This window comes from Macaca nemestrina, chromosome 3 (genome assembly GCF_043159975.1).
Source record: "Macaca nemestrina isolate mMacNem1 chromosome 3, mMacNem.hap1, whole genome shotgun sequence".
In the NCBI taxonomy this organism is placed as follows: Eukaryota; Metazoa; Chordata; class Mammalia; order Primates; family Cercopithecidae; genus Macaca; species Macaca nemestrina.
Genome location: NC_092127.1, coordinates 185,330,033 through 185,349,858, shown reverse-complemented (window position 1 = coordinate 185,349,858; position 19,826 = coordinate 185,330,033). Strand labels below are relative to the sequence as shown.

General features: G+C 36.7%; 1 long non-coding RNA gene across 1 annotated transcript; it reads left to right on the top strand.

The window, feature by feature from the left end:
* The first annotated feature begins 1,632 nt into the window (after positions 1 to 1,632).
* LOC105487938 (uncharacterized) lies at positions 1,633 to 18,795 on the top strand. Its single transcript, XR_011620671.1, has 3 exons — positions 1,633 to 1,959; positions 16,174 to 16,690; positions 18,623 to 18,795. It is a non-coding gene; the product is annotated as an uncharacterized lncRNA (long non-coding RNA).
* The last annotated feature ends 1,031 nt before the right edge of the window (positions 18,796 to 19,826 follow it).

The window sequence follows — 19,826 nt, the reverse complement described above, 5'->3', positions numbered from 1 at the left end:
GAAAACATGGCTTTTAAGGAAAAGAAAGAATTCAAATAAGGATAGAATATAGGACTACAAAAGGTATAGAGGAGAAGGAATGTCATTCCAGGTAATAAAAGTTGGTATGAGGATATTTGTGGGAGTAGTACTCTGCAAAGTGCATTCTGAGGATATGAACAAAACAATTTTATAGAATGGAATTTATGAGAGATATGGGACTGAAGGTCATAATGCTATATTGAGGCCAGATTGCAGGGGCTCCTGAATGCCAGACTTAGAAGTCTGAATTTTACTTCATCCTTTCGGACCTAGAGAAGACCTTTGCTTCCATAAATAAAAGGACAGCGTTTACTTCCTAGCTGTCATTACGGACAGAATTATTGCTTCTGCTATGCCAACCCTAATACTGCCTTTTTAGTTTTTCTTTATTTCACAGTAAAATAAACGAGTTCACTGCAAGCCATTTTCTACAATAGCCAAATTGTAAAATAAAAGTCCTACATAAATTCACCCGCAAAACATCAGTTTAGTGTACCTTCCAGATATATATACACATGTGTATCTCTCATACACATAGACAGTCTCAATAAACAAGCTGCTCCTTTGAAATTCCCAAATTGTTCACTTGATATAACATGAATATATTTATGTACCAAGACGCATCAATCTAACTCATCATGTTTAAGTGTCTGTATATTGGTAAAAATAGTTATAAACTACAAAAATCATTCCTAATCTTACCATGGCTAGAAATAAATATTTATATTTATGAAAGTAGCTAAAGATTCCCCTGAACCCATTCCATTCCATTTGTATAAGATGAATCTCTGTACCTTTCTGGACAGATTAATATGTATCTTTCCTTTTCTTAAAAAAGTATGTGTGTGTATATATATATATATTTACACACACACACGTATATTTGTATATTTTAATAACAATGTAATCATTTATACTTATAAAACTGCCTCTTGCTTTTTCTTATGGAATGCATCATGGAAGAGATGTACTTTATTCCTCCTAAGAGATCAATAATATGAATTCACTCAGCCACTTTTCCTATTGTTGTAAATAAGTTTTTCCCTTAGTGTGGTTTCTAGCAGTGTTTATTTTTATGAATTTGTAACATATGTTTCAGCTGTGAATATTATGTGGAAACACTTCTACTTGCTGTCCAAACCTCTAGTCCAAATTGTGACTCCAAACAGAACTCTCAGGACCATGTTCCATCTGACCAAATCCTCAAGCAAGTTCTGTAGCCCAGCACTCATTTGCTTAGTCGCCAACCACATTATTTTTAAATTAAGTTCCTAGCATGTGCCAGAAACTGTGCATGGTGTTAAAGAGTTAAGTATATCTAAGATCTAATCCCCGCTCTCAAAGATTTTGGCAACAGCAAGTTGAGAACATAATGAACTTTACGGCAAAGTTTCAAATGCTTTCACAAAAAATTTAGTTTTGTCCCTAACACAAGCTTGACTCATTTTTGTTCCTGTGATTCAGACATATTTCTGGTATCTGGAGGACTGCTCGTGGGTGTGTGCATCATATATGTTCATATGGTTAACAAACTCAGGATTTTTTTGTGAAAAAAACATGAATTACCCTAAAAGAGACCTACAAGGAGTATCATGACTGGTTTAAGGCAAATACGTAATGATCTGATTGGAGGATGAATCTAAAGATTGGAAAATTTGAGGCTATGCAGTGTTGAGCACCAAGACTCTGAGGTCACAGAGCTGTTGCTCCCACTACTCCACTACCTTTCTCCACTTCACTAATTTTCAGCAATGGGATTTTTGACACGGTGTTTATCTTCTCACTGCCTTGGTTTCTTCATTTCTGAACTTATGATTTTAAAGACGGAATTTTGTAAAGCTTAAACGAGATAATGCATGCTAAGGACTAATCATAATGTCCAAGGAATTATGAAGAATAATGATGTAGCTGTATTAATCACCTCAATGAATTAAATAGGTAAGTTCAATACTTTTAGCGATTATTTTATTAGTATTTCTTTCTCTCCCATTATCTTGTGGGATCATATTTGATTTTTTTTTTTTTTTACCACAAATGCCTTTGTTAGCTTGTTTTGCTAATTTTTTTTTACTTTTAATTTTATGGGTGTGTTAGTTCATTCTCATGATGCTAATAAGGAAATTCCCGAGACTCAGTAATTTTTAAAGGAAAGAGGTTTAATTGACTCCAGTTCAGCACAGCTGGGGAGGACTCAGGAAGTTACAATCATGGTGGAAGGGGAAGCAAACATGTTCCTCTTCACATGGCAGCATCAAGGAGAAGAATGTGTGTCCAGCGAAGGGGGAAGCCCCTTATAAAACGATCACTTCTCATGACAACTCACTCACTATCACAAGAACAGGATGGGGGAAACCTCCCTCATGATTCAATTATCTGCGCCTGGTTCCTCCCATGACAGGTTGGGATTATGGGAACTACAATTCAAGATGAGATTTGGGTGGGGACACAGCTAAACCATACCAATGGGTATATGGTAGGTGTATATAAAATATATATAATATATAAAAAAATATATACCTACTATATAATCTCTGTATAATCTATATTAACATATATATAATTATATATACCTACTATATATCTATAAAATTAAGAGTTAAAAAATTAGCAAGGAAACAAACAAATTTGAGGTAAAAATCAAGTATGATCCAATAAGATAATGGTAGAAAAATAAATACAATACTAACAAAATAATAATAGTAAAAGTAAAAAAGAAAAATTTAATTAAAAATAAAAGTAAAAAATAATATCTCATGATGGAGCACTCAAGATATTTTGATACAGGCATACAATGTGTCACATTAGAGTAAATGAATTGTCCATTACCTCAACCATTTATCCTTTCTTTGTGTTACAAACATTCCAATTATACTCTTTTAGTTATTTTAAAATGTCAAATGGGTATTTTTAAATAAGCAAGTAGACAAAAAAGAGTTGGATTACGATCATTTCCAGGGACCCTGAGAATGTAGTCTCAGATAAAATCTGTAGTGGTTAATCTGCTTCACTTCTTGGCAATTGGGTCAGGGGTCCCCATAAATACTGCTGGGTTTAATGATGCACTAGGAACACTCATAGAAATCAGTATATAATTATGTTCATGGCTATGACTTATTCTAGCAAAAGAATACAAAGTAAAATCAGCAAAGAGAAGTCACCTTTTCTTGCACCTGGGGTGAAATTCAGAGAAAACTAGACTCAAGCTTCCAACAGATTTATCATGGTGTAGTCACACAAGACACACCTAACACTTCAAGCAACAAGTTGTAACAATGTACGTAAAACATCATCTACCAGAGGAATTCATTACAGCCTTATTGCCTGAAGTGTCTATTCATGGCTGGTCATGTAAAAGCCCTCAGCCTCAGATGTATTAATATTGCAGACTCTCAGAAAGAAAGTAGGTATTCAGCATAAACCATAATGTTTGCACTGTTCAGACACAGGGAGCTACAGTTATCAGTTCCTAGAATGGTGGCAAATTGAAGTTACCAGATGCCTCCTGAGGGCCAACCTTGCAAGGAGGTCTTTCTAAGAATAGCAGTATGACCTATGCTTTGTTAATGATTTTCTACATAGCAATGAAAAAGAAAATACTTACAGGGAAGGTACAATTGCATTTAACAGGAAGTCACAGTGGAGGTAGGAATGCAACAGTAGTGGTGCTATATGATATGTAATATTTGCATTTACAATAAAGTTATACCAAAAACGTATTCTATTTCACTGCCTTGAGGTTGCTTCTACACAGAGGAGTTAGCATTCTGTCCAAACACTGGTGTTCCCAGCCTTGAGCATTTTAAATCCCCATTGCAAAAGTTTTTTCATGCATGGTGGAGGTCGTGCAGGCATTTTGCTTACTCTTCTCTTTCCCTTTTTGGCTTCTGAAGCTGACAGCTTCAACCCAGGAATCATTAGTAGAGATTACATTTAGGCACCTAAGCAGAGGCAGTAGTGTCTTTTATAGACATTTACTGTCATCAGAGACTAAGTAACATTTAGACGTGATCTAGACTAAATGTTTGTGTCGCACTCAATATTTCTATGTTAAAATATTTACTCCCAGTGTGATGGTATTTGGAGGTGAAACCATCCTGAGAAAATTCAGGTTAGGTTAAGTTGTGAGAGTGGAGCCCTAATGAATGGGATTAATGCCTTTATAAAAGAGATCCCCAAGAGCCATGTTGCCCCTCCGACAATGTGAAAACACAGCAAGAAGACGGCTATCTATGAACAAGAAAGCAGGCCCTCACCAGACACCACACCTGCCAGCATCTTGATCTTGGATTTCCCAGCCTCCAGATATGTGACAGATATGTTTGTTGCTTAAGTCACCCAGTCTATGGTGATTCATTACAGTAGGCTGAACTAAGACATATAGAGTAGAAACGTAAGAAAATATGGCAGCCAACAATAAATTTGAGATCAACATGAACCAACTCACTGGAAACTCTATGATCAGGTAAATGACACCTGAGAAGGACTGGAGTTCCTGTTTACCTGGTGACACCCATTTTTACATAGTATTCCCTTTCCCCAGGCTTTCTGCATTTATTCAACAAAATCATATTTAGTACATGTATCAGGCAAACACTTTTCTAAGAATTGGGACTCAAACAGTGAATCAGAGAGCAAAATGCCCTGCCTTCATGGAGTGTGCATTCTGGTAAATACAGATCTTAAACTTGTTCCAAGTTTGCTAAATAGATCTCACATGGCTTCATTTAAATCACATAAAATTCTCAGCAGAACATAGCTAAAGGTAACACTGAATTTTTTTCTCCATTTATGATGAAAGTGCTATGACACCACCTTCAAATCAAATAAATATAATATTATCCAGCTCTCATTTCACCATGTTTGTTCCATTATGAAATATTTATTTACTCTCTATAAAAAAGACACCTAAGAAATTTGGCAAGACTTGGCTCTTAACTCATGTTAGTTCTCATTGATCATTAATTCCAAGCATTTTGAGTCAACCCACATAAGAGATACCTTTCACATACCTGTATGAGAGATTTTATGTATTCTAAGCGTTCAAATACAACATTAATTTAATTGCCTCGTTAGATAGCGACAAAAACCTGTAATTTCTGTTAAGGATTATGTTCCTCTCTTTAAAAAATCAGGACACATTCTCACCTTTATAGTTCCTGGCACTTTTTCCTTCCTCCAGCATTTCTCACTGTACAATGATGGCTGCTCAGTTATCAAATTGGCAGATTCCTTCAGCACTCTGAGATGTAACCCCTGACTGTGCTGAATAAATTAATGTATGAGTGCAGCCTTCTTCAGAGTATTCAGAGCTGTCAACTTCAATGGCACTCCCTATCATTGGCTACCAGTGAATTTAATCAGCAATGTCTCCTTAATAACTCTGTTTCATCCTAAAGTGATTTTTTTTTTTTTTAATGGAGTCTGGCTCTGTCGTCCAGGCTGGAGTGCACTGGTGCGATCTGGCTCACTGAACCTCCATCCACCTCCGGGGTTCAAGCAATTCTCCTGCCTCAGCCTCCAGAGTAGCTGGGACTACAGGCATATGCCACAATGCCCGGCTAATTTTTTGTATTTTTAGTAGAGACAGAGTTTCACCGTGTTAGCCAGGTTGGTCTCGATCTCTTGACCTCATGATCTGCCTGCATCGGCCTCCCAAAGTGCTGGGATCACAGGCATGAGCCACTGCGCCCAGCCCAAAAGTGATTTTTCTTCAAAATCACTCATAGGGTGGTCCTTGTAAGGCTCTAATTCTCCATCATGATCGTGTAGTTTGGTTTGACCTAATATTTGTTGCTGGGGAGAGAGGACCAGATTAGGAAAGTGTACTTTGTATGTGACAAGCTGAATAGGTTGTTGACAGATTTTTATAAGGACGCTGTCAAACATAATTGGAAACATTGTGGCAGAGCTGTTGATTCTTGGGAAATGACACCTGCAAAGAGGTTACTTGTCAATCTCAAGCCATTGGGTTCTGCTATAGTAAGATAAAACAAAATTTCCTGTAGGGAAAAAATGGCAGAGCTTTTCAAGGGAGAAGGATGTGGGAAGCCATGGTCATTCTGAGGACAATTGCTGCAGGCACATGGAACAGGAAGAAGACAAGGTTATGTATCCATCATATTTATAGACACATAGACATTACCATAGCTGCCATTTTTTGATTGGTACGATGAGTATTTAGCAACTGACTTTCAAATGACATACAACACACACACATAGAGACACAAGTCTTTGGTGTATGATTTTGGAAGACAATTAGAACAATTTCACACTACACTGAAAGATTCTAGACAGCAGAGAAGACATGAGCTCTTTTCCTGGCTTCTCTACTTACAGGCAGAGGAATTTTGGATAAGTCATTTCACCTCTGTGCATGTCAGTTTCCTCAGCTATAAATGAGGAAATTGGATGCAGTATTTAAAACTCCTCTTTTTTTCCCAGTCTTGATATTTATTGAGTAAATATTTCTGGCATAATATAAACATATACAAATCTAAATTATGAGATATCGCATACATCTTTTCCATGCTTATAGTCCCTTTTCAAGTAAGTAACAGTCATGAAAGTTTCTGTGGTTCAGCAAAAAAAAAAGGAAGAGAAAGAGAAGAACTCAAAATTTAAAAATTATTATTACTGTGAAATTACCTGGTTCTCAGTAAGAACGTCAATATTTAATACCTATTTGTTCATGTTAGATGATCTTGAGGCCAGTGGGAGATGTTAAATGGTAGAACAAGGCAACATGTTTAAAAGTTTATAAATGTGGGTTGTATTAAATACAGACTGGAATCTGCTTTAATTGTGGATTCACTAACAATGTTTAAAGAATTCTGAGGCTCCTTGAAGTATAATTAGCAAATAATGTGAACAAAACATGGAACTCTCAGTGGATAAATTATCATTAATGGGTTGATACACATAAGATGGCAAATTGAGCCGACTTTCTTATCTCACTACTCAATAAATAGCAGTCAAAATATAAGTTTGCTATACTATTTTTAAATTTTAATAATAATAATATTACTAGAAATCACCCCCAAGCCTTGTGCATCTCTTATTCTTAGCAAATCTTGGGATATTGGGTTCATGGACACTTTTTCATGCTAGCAGGCCCATCACTCAGTTTCATATTTTCCAATTCTGGTCATTGATTTCCAGCCATAGATGTTCATATAACGGTACTTAGTAATATGTTGAAGATCCTTTTAAAACGGCATATTTTTGATTCCCTAATTTGTTAATTGTGTCTAATTTGTTAATATGAGCATCTAAGATGGCAAAGTTCACTGTTTGCTTAGAAATAGCTGCACTCAAGGCCACAACCCTAGTTCTATACCAATCATGTCTGCATTATAGAAGACTGCTTAAGCAAGCTCACAAATCACATGACATTGTGTTCTCTCCTCCCTGGAGGGTGGGGATTGAAAGTAAAAAATGGAGATTGGAAAAACAAGGGAAGTAGATGAAAAGGGTAGCTTTAAAAGTGTACTTCGGGCCTATCTCCATGAACGAGTTTATGACTAGATCTATGATCAGATTAGAGGTCATTGACTTTTCAACTCAAATCTCCATAGCATAGTACTTAGTGTAAGCTGATTTTATTTGTTTTATATAATGAAAACAAAAAGAAAAAATATCTACTCTTTTTATTTTCCTTTTGTGAACATCTATAAGTTTACTCAATGACCATTAAAAACATGATTATTAGTTATACCAATTGCCCAGTATATGAAAAGGCACCTGAAAACATTTATTCTGATAAGAGAATTAGTAGAAAGTCCAGGCTCAGGTATGCTGTACAGCTTCTTTTTTTTTTTTTTTTTTTTTTTTTTGAGACGGAGTCTCACTCTGTCCCCCTTGCTGGAGTGCAGTGGCCGGATCTCAGCTCACTGCAAGCTCCGCCTCCCGGGTTCAGGCCATTCTCCTGCCTCAGCCTCCCGAGTAGCTGGGACTACAGGCGCCCGCCACCTCGCCTGGCTAGTTTTTTTGTATTTTTTAGTAGAGACGGGGTTTCACTGTGTTAGCCAGGATGGTCTCGATCTCCTGACCTCGTGATCCACCCGTCTCGGCCTCCCAAAGTGCTGGGATTACAGGCTTGAGCCACTGCGCCCGGCCGCTGTACAGCTTCTTAAACACTTTTCAGAAAGGCAACTTCCCTTCAATGCCATCTTCTAAAACAAATGGAAATGCATAATTCAAGGACCAAAACAAAACTGAGACACATGCAGATTATATTTAATGGAAATGAATAATGTTGTACATGGTTTGTAAATTGTTTGCTTTTTTATTGATACATAATAATTGTGCATATTTATGGAATCCATGTGATATTTTGAGACATGCATGTAATGTGTAATGATCAAATCCAGACAATTAGGATACCCATCATTCCAAACCGTTACAATTTATTTGTGTTGGGAATATTTCAAACTTCTCTTCTAGCTTTGATGAAACGTACAATAAATTATTGTTAACTATGGTCACCCTACCATGCTAGCTAACACTAGAACGTTCTGCCTTCTATCTAACTGTGTGTTTGTACCCATTAGCCAACATCTCTTCTCACCTCTCACCCTTTCTACTCTCTGATACCCATAATTCCACTCTCTACCTTCACTACATCAACTTTTTTAGCTCTCCTATATAAGAACATGTGGTATTTGTCTTTCTATACCTGGCTTATTTCACTTAACGTAATGGCTTCCTGTTCCACACATGTTGCTGCGAATAACAGGTATTTATTCTTTATCATATTCTGATATCATTTGGCTATGTCCCCACCCAATTCTCATCTTGAATTGCAGCTATCATAATCCATATGTCACGGGAGGGATCCAGTGGGAGGTAATTGAATCACGGGGGCGCGTTTTCCCATGCTGTTCTCATGATATTGAACAAGTTTCATTAAATCTGATGGTTTTATAAAGGGCAGTTCTGCACACACTCTCTTGCCTGCTGCCACGTAAGATGTGCCTTTGCTCCTCCTTCACCATCTGCCATGATTGTGAGGCCTCCCTAGCCATGTGGAACTATGAGTCCATTAAACCTCTTTTTATTTACAAATTACCCAGTCTTGGGTATTTATTCATGGCAGTATGAAAATGGACAAATCCATATTCCATTGTATATATACACCACATTTTCTTTATCCACTCATCTGTTGGTGGACACTTAGGTTGATTACGTATTTTGCCTACTATTAATAAAGCACTACTGTTAATAGTGCTTTAATGAATATGGTAATGCAGATATCTATTCTATATACTGATTTCATTTCTTTTGTCTATATATCCAAGAGGAGGATTGCTGGATTACATGATAAATTTGCTTTTAGTTTTTTTGAGAAAGTTCCATACTGTTTTCTATAGTGACTGTACCAATTCACATTCCCACTAGCAGTGTACTTGCATTCCCCTTTCTCCACAGGCTCACCAGCATCCCTTTAAAAATCTTTTTGATAATAGCCATTTTAACTGGAGTGAGATAATACCTCATCATGGTTTTAATTTGCATTCCTCTGATGATCAGTGATATTGAGAATTTTTAAATATGTTCATTGTCCATTTGTATGTCTTTTCAAGTCATTTGCCCATTTTTCATTGGATTATTTGTTTGCTACTTAGTTGAGTTACTTATATATTTTTTATTAATCTTTCATCAGATGGATAAATCTGCAAAGATTAACTTCCATTATATAGATTGATTGTTTTGTCCTTCTATTGACTGTTTCCATTCTGTGAAGAAACATTTTAGCTTAATGTAATCCCACTGGTCTATTTTACTTTTGTTATTTGTGCTTTTGAGGTCTTACCTAAAAATTCTTTGCCAAGACCAACATCCTAAAGCATTTTTCCAATGTTTTCTTCTAGTAGTTTTATACTTTCAGGGATTACATTTAAGTTTTTAATCAATTTTGATTTAATTTTTATATATGGTGAGATATATAAAATCTAGTTTTCTTTTTTTCAAGGGTCTAGTTTTCTTTTTTTTTGCATATGGATATCGAGTTTCTGCAGTATCATTTATTGAAGAGACTGTCCTTTCTCCCACTGAGTGTTCTTGATGCCTTTGCAAAAATCAGTTCACTGTAAGCACATGGATTTACTTCTAAGTTCTCTATTTTGTTCCATTGGCCTATGTGTCTGTTTTTATGCTAGTAACATGTTGTTTTGTTACTGTAGCTTTGTAGTATATTTTAAGGTCAGGTAGTGTTATGCCTCCAACTTTGTTCCTTTTTGCTCAAGATTGCTTTGGCTATTCTAGACTTCCTGTTACCATATTAATTTTAGACTTTTTTGTAAAGAATGACGTTGGTATATGACACTGCAAGATTGCACTGAATCTGTCGATTAGTTTCAGTAGTACAGTCATTTTAACAAAATTAATTCTTGCAATCCAGGGATGTAGGATATCTTTTCATTTTTTATAATCTCTTTATTTCAGTGTTTTATGGTTTTACTTATAGAGATGTTTCACCTCCTTGTTTAAATTTATTCTTAGGTATTTTCTTTGTAGATCCTGCAAATGGCATTGCTTTTCGGATTTCCTTCAATGAGTTTGCTGTTGGCATACTAAAATGCTGTTGATTTTTGTGTGTCAATTGAACAAACACACTTTGTGTGTCAATGAATAAACACTGTTATAAAGAGTATAAATTGCTAGTTTTCTGAGAAGGCAATTTAAGAGCATTCATTAAAATTTTAAAAACGCACATACTCATCAAGTTAAAAAATTTAACTGCAGATATGTGTTCTAGAGAAATATTTATGCATGCACTTAAAGGGGAAAAGTTACAAGCATGTAAACTGCAGCATTTTTAACAACAAAAAATTATTTTCATAGTAGAAACTAAAAAATTATTCAATTCAAAAATGATTAACAAATTATAAACATCCACAACAAAGACTCTATTAGGTCAGAACCAACTTCTAAGCTTAGTAGACACAGTGCCGAAAGCTGACACAGATGTTATAAATTTAATCTTTCAAAATCAAGTAAAACAGCGAATATAATAATTATTATAGCAATTATTAATTAGTTCATCCTTACTTATATTCATTTATACCAAAAAGTAATAAAGAATATTATTATTATCTTAATATAAGAGACTTATGAAGAAAAAAATCACTAATGTCCATGAAAGTCATATCTCAATTCTGTATTTAGATGTTAAAAGCAATGATATATATTTATATATGAACTGCAATGTTATGATTTCCAACATAACCAGTAATTTTGAACCATATGAATAGTATTCCACAAATCATTATTATTATCCCTCAAAAGAGAGTATCTATAAAGCATGTAAGTGCATAAAGTATCCGGAAGAATGCACATCTAGCTTCAAACGGGGACTACTTTTACCAAGAGTACTAACTCCTTTTGTTCTGAGGGTATGTGTGAAGAGATCTTTTACCTTTGGCTTTATATGCTTAGATATGTGTGAAATTATTTTACAATATGGGTATAGGTTTGAAATAGAATACATATTCATTTAAATTGTACCATTTTGGTTACTAGTGTGCATAACAAATCAAGTCAGACTTAGTGGCTTTATCTGAAATTTCTTATTACAGTCTCATATTCTGAAGGACAGCCACATGGACATTACACAATGCTTGTCTCTGCATCATGACATATGGGACCTCTGCTTGGATGAATTAAAGACTAACCATAATGTGATGATTGGGGGTTGAAACCATTTTAAGGATCTTTCGCTGACAGGTCTGGTGCCTGGGCTGGAATGAATCAAGGGCCAGAACTGCCTACTGTCATGCATACATGCAAGATCATCACGTAGCTTAATTTTCTCAGTATGGCAGTTCCACGGCAATTAGATGGCTTTCATGAAGGGACTGAAGTATCAGTTTTCCAATAAGTGAAGCGAAATCTGCATCACCTTTTGGGTCAAACCTTGCAAATGGAAGAATGTCATTTCTGCCATACTCAAAGCAATCACAAGGCCTTTTTTCTTTCCTCGTTTTTAAGGGAGAAGTTGCAAATACACACTATCAATAAATATGTGCAATACAGTTACAGATATCTTTTGAAGATACAACTCTCTCCAATTTGACTTCTAGTTACAACAGTTTACATCCCTTCAACTCAGAAAATACATTCGCCCTCCCCAGCACTTCCAAATTTTCTCCCATTATGGCATCAGATAGAAGTTTAAGATTTCATTATCAAAATCAGGTCCATGCTCAGATGAAGCCCCTGTGTGTGACAACTCTAGTGCAGTTTCTATCACTTTAAAAATGTGTAAACTAGGCCGGGCGCGGTGGCTCACGCCTGTAATCCCAGCACTGTGGGAGGCTGAGGTGGGCGGATCACAAGGTCAGGAGATCGAGACCATCCTGGCTAACATGGTGAAACCCCGTCTCCACTAAAAATACAAAAAATCAGCCGGGCACGGTGGCGGGCACCTGTAGTCCCAGCTACACGGGAGGCTGAGGCAGGAGAATGGCATGAACCCAGGAGGCAGAGCTTGCAGTGAGCCGAGATCGCGCCACTGCACTCCAGCCTGGGCGACAGAGCCAGACTCCGTCTCAAAAAAAAAAAAAAAAAAATCTGTAAACTAAAGACACAGAAGGCTATATACCTCCCGACTCTCTCTCTCTCTCTCTCTCTCTCTCTCTCTCTCTCTCTCTCTCACACACACACACACACACACACACACACACACAAAATTCAATAGTGGGACAGGCACATAACACCCACTGTAGTCATTTTCATTCAAAGGCACACAAAATAGAAGACACCAGATAATAACAATTTCTAAAATGTAAGCAAGCACATGTCACCAGTTCTTGATTAGAATTCCATGCTACTCCTTTTTAATTGTTATCCTTGACTCTTGGCTCTGCACTCTGTGGTCGTGGCCCAACCTTCTAAATCAATCAGTTTTCTATATTTTTAGAAAGAATGCATGTTTGTAACTAAGTGTCCCTCTCAGCCAACTTTCTGCGTATGGAAATCTGGTTTCTCAAAAGTCTATTTTCTCTTTATACTGTCTGTTCCTTTCAGTCTTCTTCTCTTAAAAACTTTCTAGAGCCAGGTGTGGTGGCTCACGCCTGTAATCTCAGTACTTTGGGAGGTAAAGGCAGAAGGATCACTTAAAGCCTAACTTGGGCAACATAATGAGATTGAGATCATATCTCTACAAATATATATATATATACACACACACACACACACACACACTCGAATGGCATGCCATGTTGGCACATACCTGTAGTCCTAGTTACTCAAAGGCTGAGGCAGGAGGATCTCTTGAGCCCAGGAATTCAAGGCTGCAATGAGCTATATTGGCACTGCCCCTGAACTTCCATCTGTGCAAGAGAGCAAGATCCTGTCTCTGAATAAATTAGTAAATAAATAACATAAGTCAAATTAGTAAACATTAGTAAATAAATAAAAATAAAACTTTTCAGGTTTCTTGTCTATCAATTTATAATTTATTCCTTTAGATGAAGAATACATCTACAAATTTTCTCTGGATTATGTTTCTGGGAGGCTCTTCAGATTCTCAGAAGCTCTGTAGTTTAACAGAGATGGTCTGTAAAGCACAATGTTAGGATCCTTAGAGGGCTTCGGTCTATTTTAAAGGGTCTATGAGGTACCACCTAATATATTTCTAAAGTATTACAAAGGATTTCTACAATAATAAGCTTGGCTTTATATTTATTCCGCAAGTACCCTGTGTTTTATTTTTGCCTGGTGACTCTTTATCACATGATTTTGCATTTTATTTTGTTTTGTTGTTGCTGTTGTTGTTCTTTGTTTTGAATAACCCAACAAATCCTGGCTCCTTTATAATTCCTGTAAATTTTAGTTGCTTTAAAACCAGACAATTTCTTGTTAGCCCATTTCTCTCTATCCATATGTTAGCTAACATAGATCAAATAATCATCTTGTTCATTCCATATTCCACTTTGGAAGTTAGCCAAATCTACTGGTTAATTAAAATTATTTTCTATTTTACACATCATTACAGGGAAGAGTGCACCAAAACTTGTTGCTACTGCACATCAAGAATTACTTTGTTTCCAGCCTCCTATAACAAATTTCCTGCCTAGTACTCTCATGTTCTCTGATATTCTCCTCAAGGCCCTTCAAGATTCAGTCTACTCTTTGGGCCATAGTTAATGCCACATGATTTAGGTTTTTATTATGGCAGCAGCACAGTTTTGGTATCAAATTTTATTCTGATTCTTCATAACAAACTGGTCCAAAATGTATCAGCTTACTGCAAATATTTAATTATGTTCCTGGATTTTAGAGGTTGGGAATTCATATTGTACCTGAGGGCATAGTTTGTCTACACTACATTACTTGATGTTGGGGACCATGGCTGAAAGACTCAAAAACTAGGGGGTAACTTGAGCCTGGAGAGAATACTATCAAAAGGGTTGTTCACTCACATGGCTGGTGCCTGGCCTGGGAAAATCAAAGACTAATCCTGATGTTCAGAACCCCTATGCTTACCTACAATGTAGCTTGGCTTCCTCACAGTTTAACAGTTGCAGCATATTTAAAGTGTGTGTGTTCCAAGCACAGGTATTCCAGTAAAAAAGGCAGAGGTGCATCACCTTTCATGAGCCAGCCTGAAAAGTTATACAGTGTCATATCTGGCATTCTCTATCTGTTAAAGCACTTGGAAGCACACTCTCATTTAAGGGAAGAATCAGAGACTTCATCCTTCCTTGAAAAAAGGGGAAAAGTCACATTGTAGAGGAGGATGCAAAACAGGAAATTGTTGTGACTGTTTTTGGAAATACAACCTGCCATGTCAGAATCACCACAGAAGAAGTATTAATATTAATATCTAGAAATAATTGAAAGTTTTTGAAAATCCACAGGAAACCTTAGAGAGAGAAATCAACCACTTATTTATTTTTAAAACTCACAAGTTATATCAAAACATAATTAAGTCTCCCATTATATTTTGTGTGAAGAGTTTAATTGGTTATAAAGCAATTGCTTATGGAATGTATTCTATATGAAAAAGTATTTGATTGACCTGGCTACCTCCTGCTCATACTGATCAACTTCATTTCAGTGTCATCTCTAGCAATCTTTTTCCGACTCCCTCCTCATCCCTGCTCACTCCATCAAGGGTGTCCTTTATTATGCTCCCAGGGCATACATACCATACTGACATTTATTTTAGCATGGAGAATTTGGAGTGTTTAATCACAAACCACCCACCCTGTCTCTCTCCCTCACTCTGCTATCAGCTTGCTGAGAACTAGATTTGGCTGCCTGTTCATTGATTACCCAGTATTTGCTTACAAAGTGCTTAGAATACAAACAGGTAATTTTCTTATTTAGGAAAGAAAAATAATAATAATAAAAATAGCGATAATATTTTACATTTATACATTCTTGAAGTTTACACACATATGACCTAATTTGCTGATTACGTGTTAGGGATTGCTCCTTTTACCAGAAAGTAAACTGATGCCTGGATAGCTTTTGTAGTCTGCTCAATATCATCAGACAGGTTTGTAGCTAAGCTTAAAATAAACTGCAGGATTCCTCAATTTTCCTCAAGTCATCTTTCCATTACCCTTTTTGCCACTGTGAACAATTTACTAATGATGACTTGTCATGAATTTACCTAACAGACTTTGATATAACTTTGATTGTGCCATATTATATTTTGAATAAAGCAATACTAATAGATTTACCTTGAAAAAATCATATATAGAATGTCAAGGTAAATAGATGTCACCCTTAATTTCTCCCAATTTATAGTAGCCAAATCCCACATAGAAATAAGAACGCTGTATTAGGATTCCAAAGACTGAAGTTTCATAGGAAAAAATCTGAAATTACAAAACTGAAAATAAGATTACTTATGTGCATTTTTCAAACAAGACATATCTGTTCTTACGCCTCACATATCTTAATATTTCATATTTAAGTATACATGTGGAAAATATTCACTGATACCTAATTTATCCAAATATTTAACCAAATATTTGTTCACTTATTTCAATTGTTTAGAAAGTTTAGTGAGAAATTAAATCAATGGTTTCATTATCATGGGTTGTTTCTTATTATTCCAGTTATTATGATTACATGAAAACCCAGAAATCGGAGGAGCAGCATTATGATTTTGTGTTCTTTCGTTTTTCCCTGTTCTAGGTCCATTCTTCCTAAATGTTAATCAAGGAAGCAAAGGACATCTTGGAAGGGAAGGAAAGAGCAATTCACTGTTTCCCCTGATTCAGCTACTCTCTGTATTTTTTTTAAGCTGTTTGAATATGACAGCTTTTCAATCTTTCAGAACATTCATTTTTCTCTTCTGAAAAATGGGCTGAGAGGACCCACCACTGACATTTTTCATGGAGGAAGGTGACGGATAGAATTTTGTCCCTTTAAAATTCATATGTTGAGTCCTAAACCCCAGCATGTGTCTCATGAATTTACCTCAGCATGTGACTACATTTAGATATAAGGTCTTTAAAGAAGTACTTAACGTAAAATGAGATCATTATGGCAAGCCGTAATCCAATATGACTGGTGTCCTTATAACAAGAGGAAATTAGGACAAAGTAAAAAAACTAAGGAGTGAAGACACACAGGCACAGGGAGAAGACTGTCATCCACAGGCCAAGGAGAGAGGTCTCAGAAGAAATCAACCATTCTGGTCTCCAAAACTGTGAGTCCACAAATTTCTGTTGTTTAAGTCATCCAGTCTGTGCATAACTTTGCTATGGCAGCCCTAATGCAAGGAGGGCTAATGCAAGGAGAACTAATGCAAGGAGATTATAATTTATCCTAAATTGAGGATGAAATGGATAATGGCACAATCTGCCATGTAGAAGGCAAATTTTCTCTCATTCCTTTCCTTTTTTTTTTTTTTTTTTTTTTTGAGATGGAGTTTCACTCTTGTTGTCCAGGCTGGAGTGCAATGGCACGATCTCAACTCACCACAACCTCCGCCTCCCAGATTCAAGCAATTCTCCTGCCTCAGCTTCCCTAGTAGCTGGGATTATAGGCATGTGCCACCACGCCCCGCCAATTTTGTATTTTTAGTAAAGACAGGGTTTCTCCATGTTGGTCAGGCTGGTCTTGAACTTCCGACCTCAGGCGATCCACCCGCCTCGGCCTCCCAAAGTGCTGGGATTACAGGAGTGAGCCACCGCGCCCGGCCCTCTCATTTCTTTTCTTACTGACTTTTCCTACTCTTGAAATCCCAGGAACAGAAAACCTGCAGATATTTTGTTCAGATTTCAGTGCCAAGTTTTCTTCATCTTTTTAATGTCACAACAACTTTTTTTTCCTTATAATGTTTCTTAAATTAAAACCAATCCATTTCAGGTACCCCTGGGGTCTTTCTGTCCTCACAACATTAGTGGTTGCCTGTGTGAGATTGCCAGTGAAATTGATGCATGTTTCTTACGTTAATAGGCATATTTACCTCTTAGTGAGTGTGCCTTTATCCTCTAAATGTTAATGGGTCTTATGCATCTCTCTTTCCAGGGAGACTGTAACCTCACACGAATACAGATGCACAAGGAAGAAAAAGCACTCTTTGTGCTGGCTACTCCACATAGCTTTCTCATCTTCAGTGCATTCAAACAGGCATTTCCAAGAGCCAGGTGGCTCATGCTGCCTCACAACAGAAGCTTTTGCTTTCCAACAGTCTCCTTTGAGTAATGGGCTAATAGAAAACCAAGTTATGGATCTCCAGGACCAGAGCAATAATAAGGCCATAATGAGATTGTTATCAATCTGGCCTCAGTTCTGATTTCTTCTCTCAGAGACACATCATCATGAAAATAGGAAAACTCATCAATCATAAAAATCACACAAGAGCCAAGCCAACTGGCTTAAATATACACACAACATTGCAGGTGAGACTGAATTTCACTGCTGGGAAGCAGTTTCTCTTTGAAAAATCAGAGTGACACACTAACTGATGGTTAGCACATTAACTGATGTTCCTGCCCCTTTCTGAGTAGGTCCTGGGGCGTAGGAAGTTAAGCAACTTTCCCAAGGCCACACAGATAACAAGACATGAAACCAAGGGTAAGAACTCATTTCTGAAATCGAGTTCATGTTGCCTTTCTGGCTCTTTCACTGTAAGCTTTAGGTGTTTACAACTCATATGTTATAAACAAACAAACAAAAAAAACACAATAAAATAAAGAACAAAGAACAAAAAAGGAAATGTGTAAGTAGAACAGTGAAATAACCCAACCAGTTAGGCAGCTCTAGTTAACTAAGAAGCCCTTAATTCTTCAACATCATTTCACCCCTTATTGCTATGTAATTGATACCAATAGACAATGATGATTATGCAGGCTGAAGAGTAAGAGTAGGCAAGGACATCAAATTTCCAAGGTATACATGCCTCCTCAAGGACTCATTTCCTGTGGGATGTACACTCTTAGGAAATGCACACTCTATCACTAACAGTGTTTTTGTTGCTTTTTGTTTTCTTTTTCCCCAAACTCTTATATTTACTCCACTCGGTTGAGCTGCCTGAATCATAGAGAAGTTGTAAGAAAGATTTTAGCCTCCACTATAGGAAGTCCTGCCCACCTTCTCCAGATCTCTGTTCTCATACTCCATCCTGTCGTTCCAGGTAAGCCATGACTTTGGAGCTTCTACCAAGACAAAGGGTCTGACGTCTGTAGTCCCAGCTGCTCCGGAGGCTGAGGCAGGAGAACTGCGCGAACCCGGGAGGCGGAGCTTGCAGTGAGTTGGGATGGCGCCACCGCACTCCAGCCTGGGGGAAGAGCGAGACTCCGTCAAAAAAAAAAAGAGAGAGAGAGAGTCTCACCATATACTTGAGAGGTAAAGTAAAAGGAATGTGAAGAACCATTGTCAAAATCGTCTTATTTTTCATTTCTTTACTCTTCCTATTAAAACCTTCAACTCTCGGAGGTAACCTAAAGACATGTTTTGATTTTTTAATTGTCTCTTTAGCACTGATAAAGCTCCTTCTCATTCAGAGTAAAGTAAGAATGAGGGTAGAACATGTGGAAATATGTAGAAACAAGTGTAGAAGCAAGCCAGCTCTGCTTATTGATATCATTTTTTGCCATCCCGGTTTTATTATACAGAAATAACGCCACAAATCCAGGAACACTTTGGAAGATTTCTGATAAAAAAAAAATAATAATTAACTTGATTAGAACCTCTTTAGACAGTGGACTCATAGTTGAATCACTTCCAAAATAAATAGGTCAAATAGAATCTCTCTTAACACCACTACCAGTAAAAACAAATCACGCTGATAAAGTGTTTGACTTTCTAAGACACGGCCAATTTTGGAAAAAAAATTGATACATCTATATGTAGTTTTTAAAACAATTTATAGCTCATGCAATTATCTCAGATCTGAAATTTCTATTAAACAGATATTTATTGGATGCCTCCTGCCATGTCAGGCAAAGTTCTATCTGCTGAGGACACAGCTATAAACAAAATTCTTGTTTTCTCATGGTTTATTTGGAAAGTTAGAAAACAGTAAAATGAGGAAGAAAAATGCAGAATGTTGTAGATTAAAAAAAAAAAAAATTCAGAGAAAGAGAATAGGAACAACCAGGCTGATGGTAAATATTCTTGCTTCTGTAATTAGAGCAGGCAAAGAAATTCTCACCCAGAAAGTGATATTTAAATAAATCCTTGAAAGAGTGAGAGATAAGTTACGTTGGTATCTGAGCCAACAGTGTTTAAGACAGAGGGCACTGCAGAGCTAAATCCCTGGAAGAGTGAGTTCTTAGTATCCTCAAGAACTAGCAAAAGGGTAAGTATGGTTGGAGGGTAAAAGAAAGGATAAAATA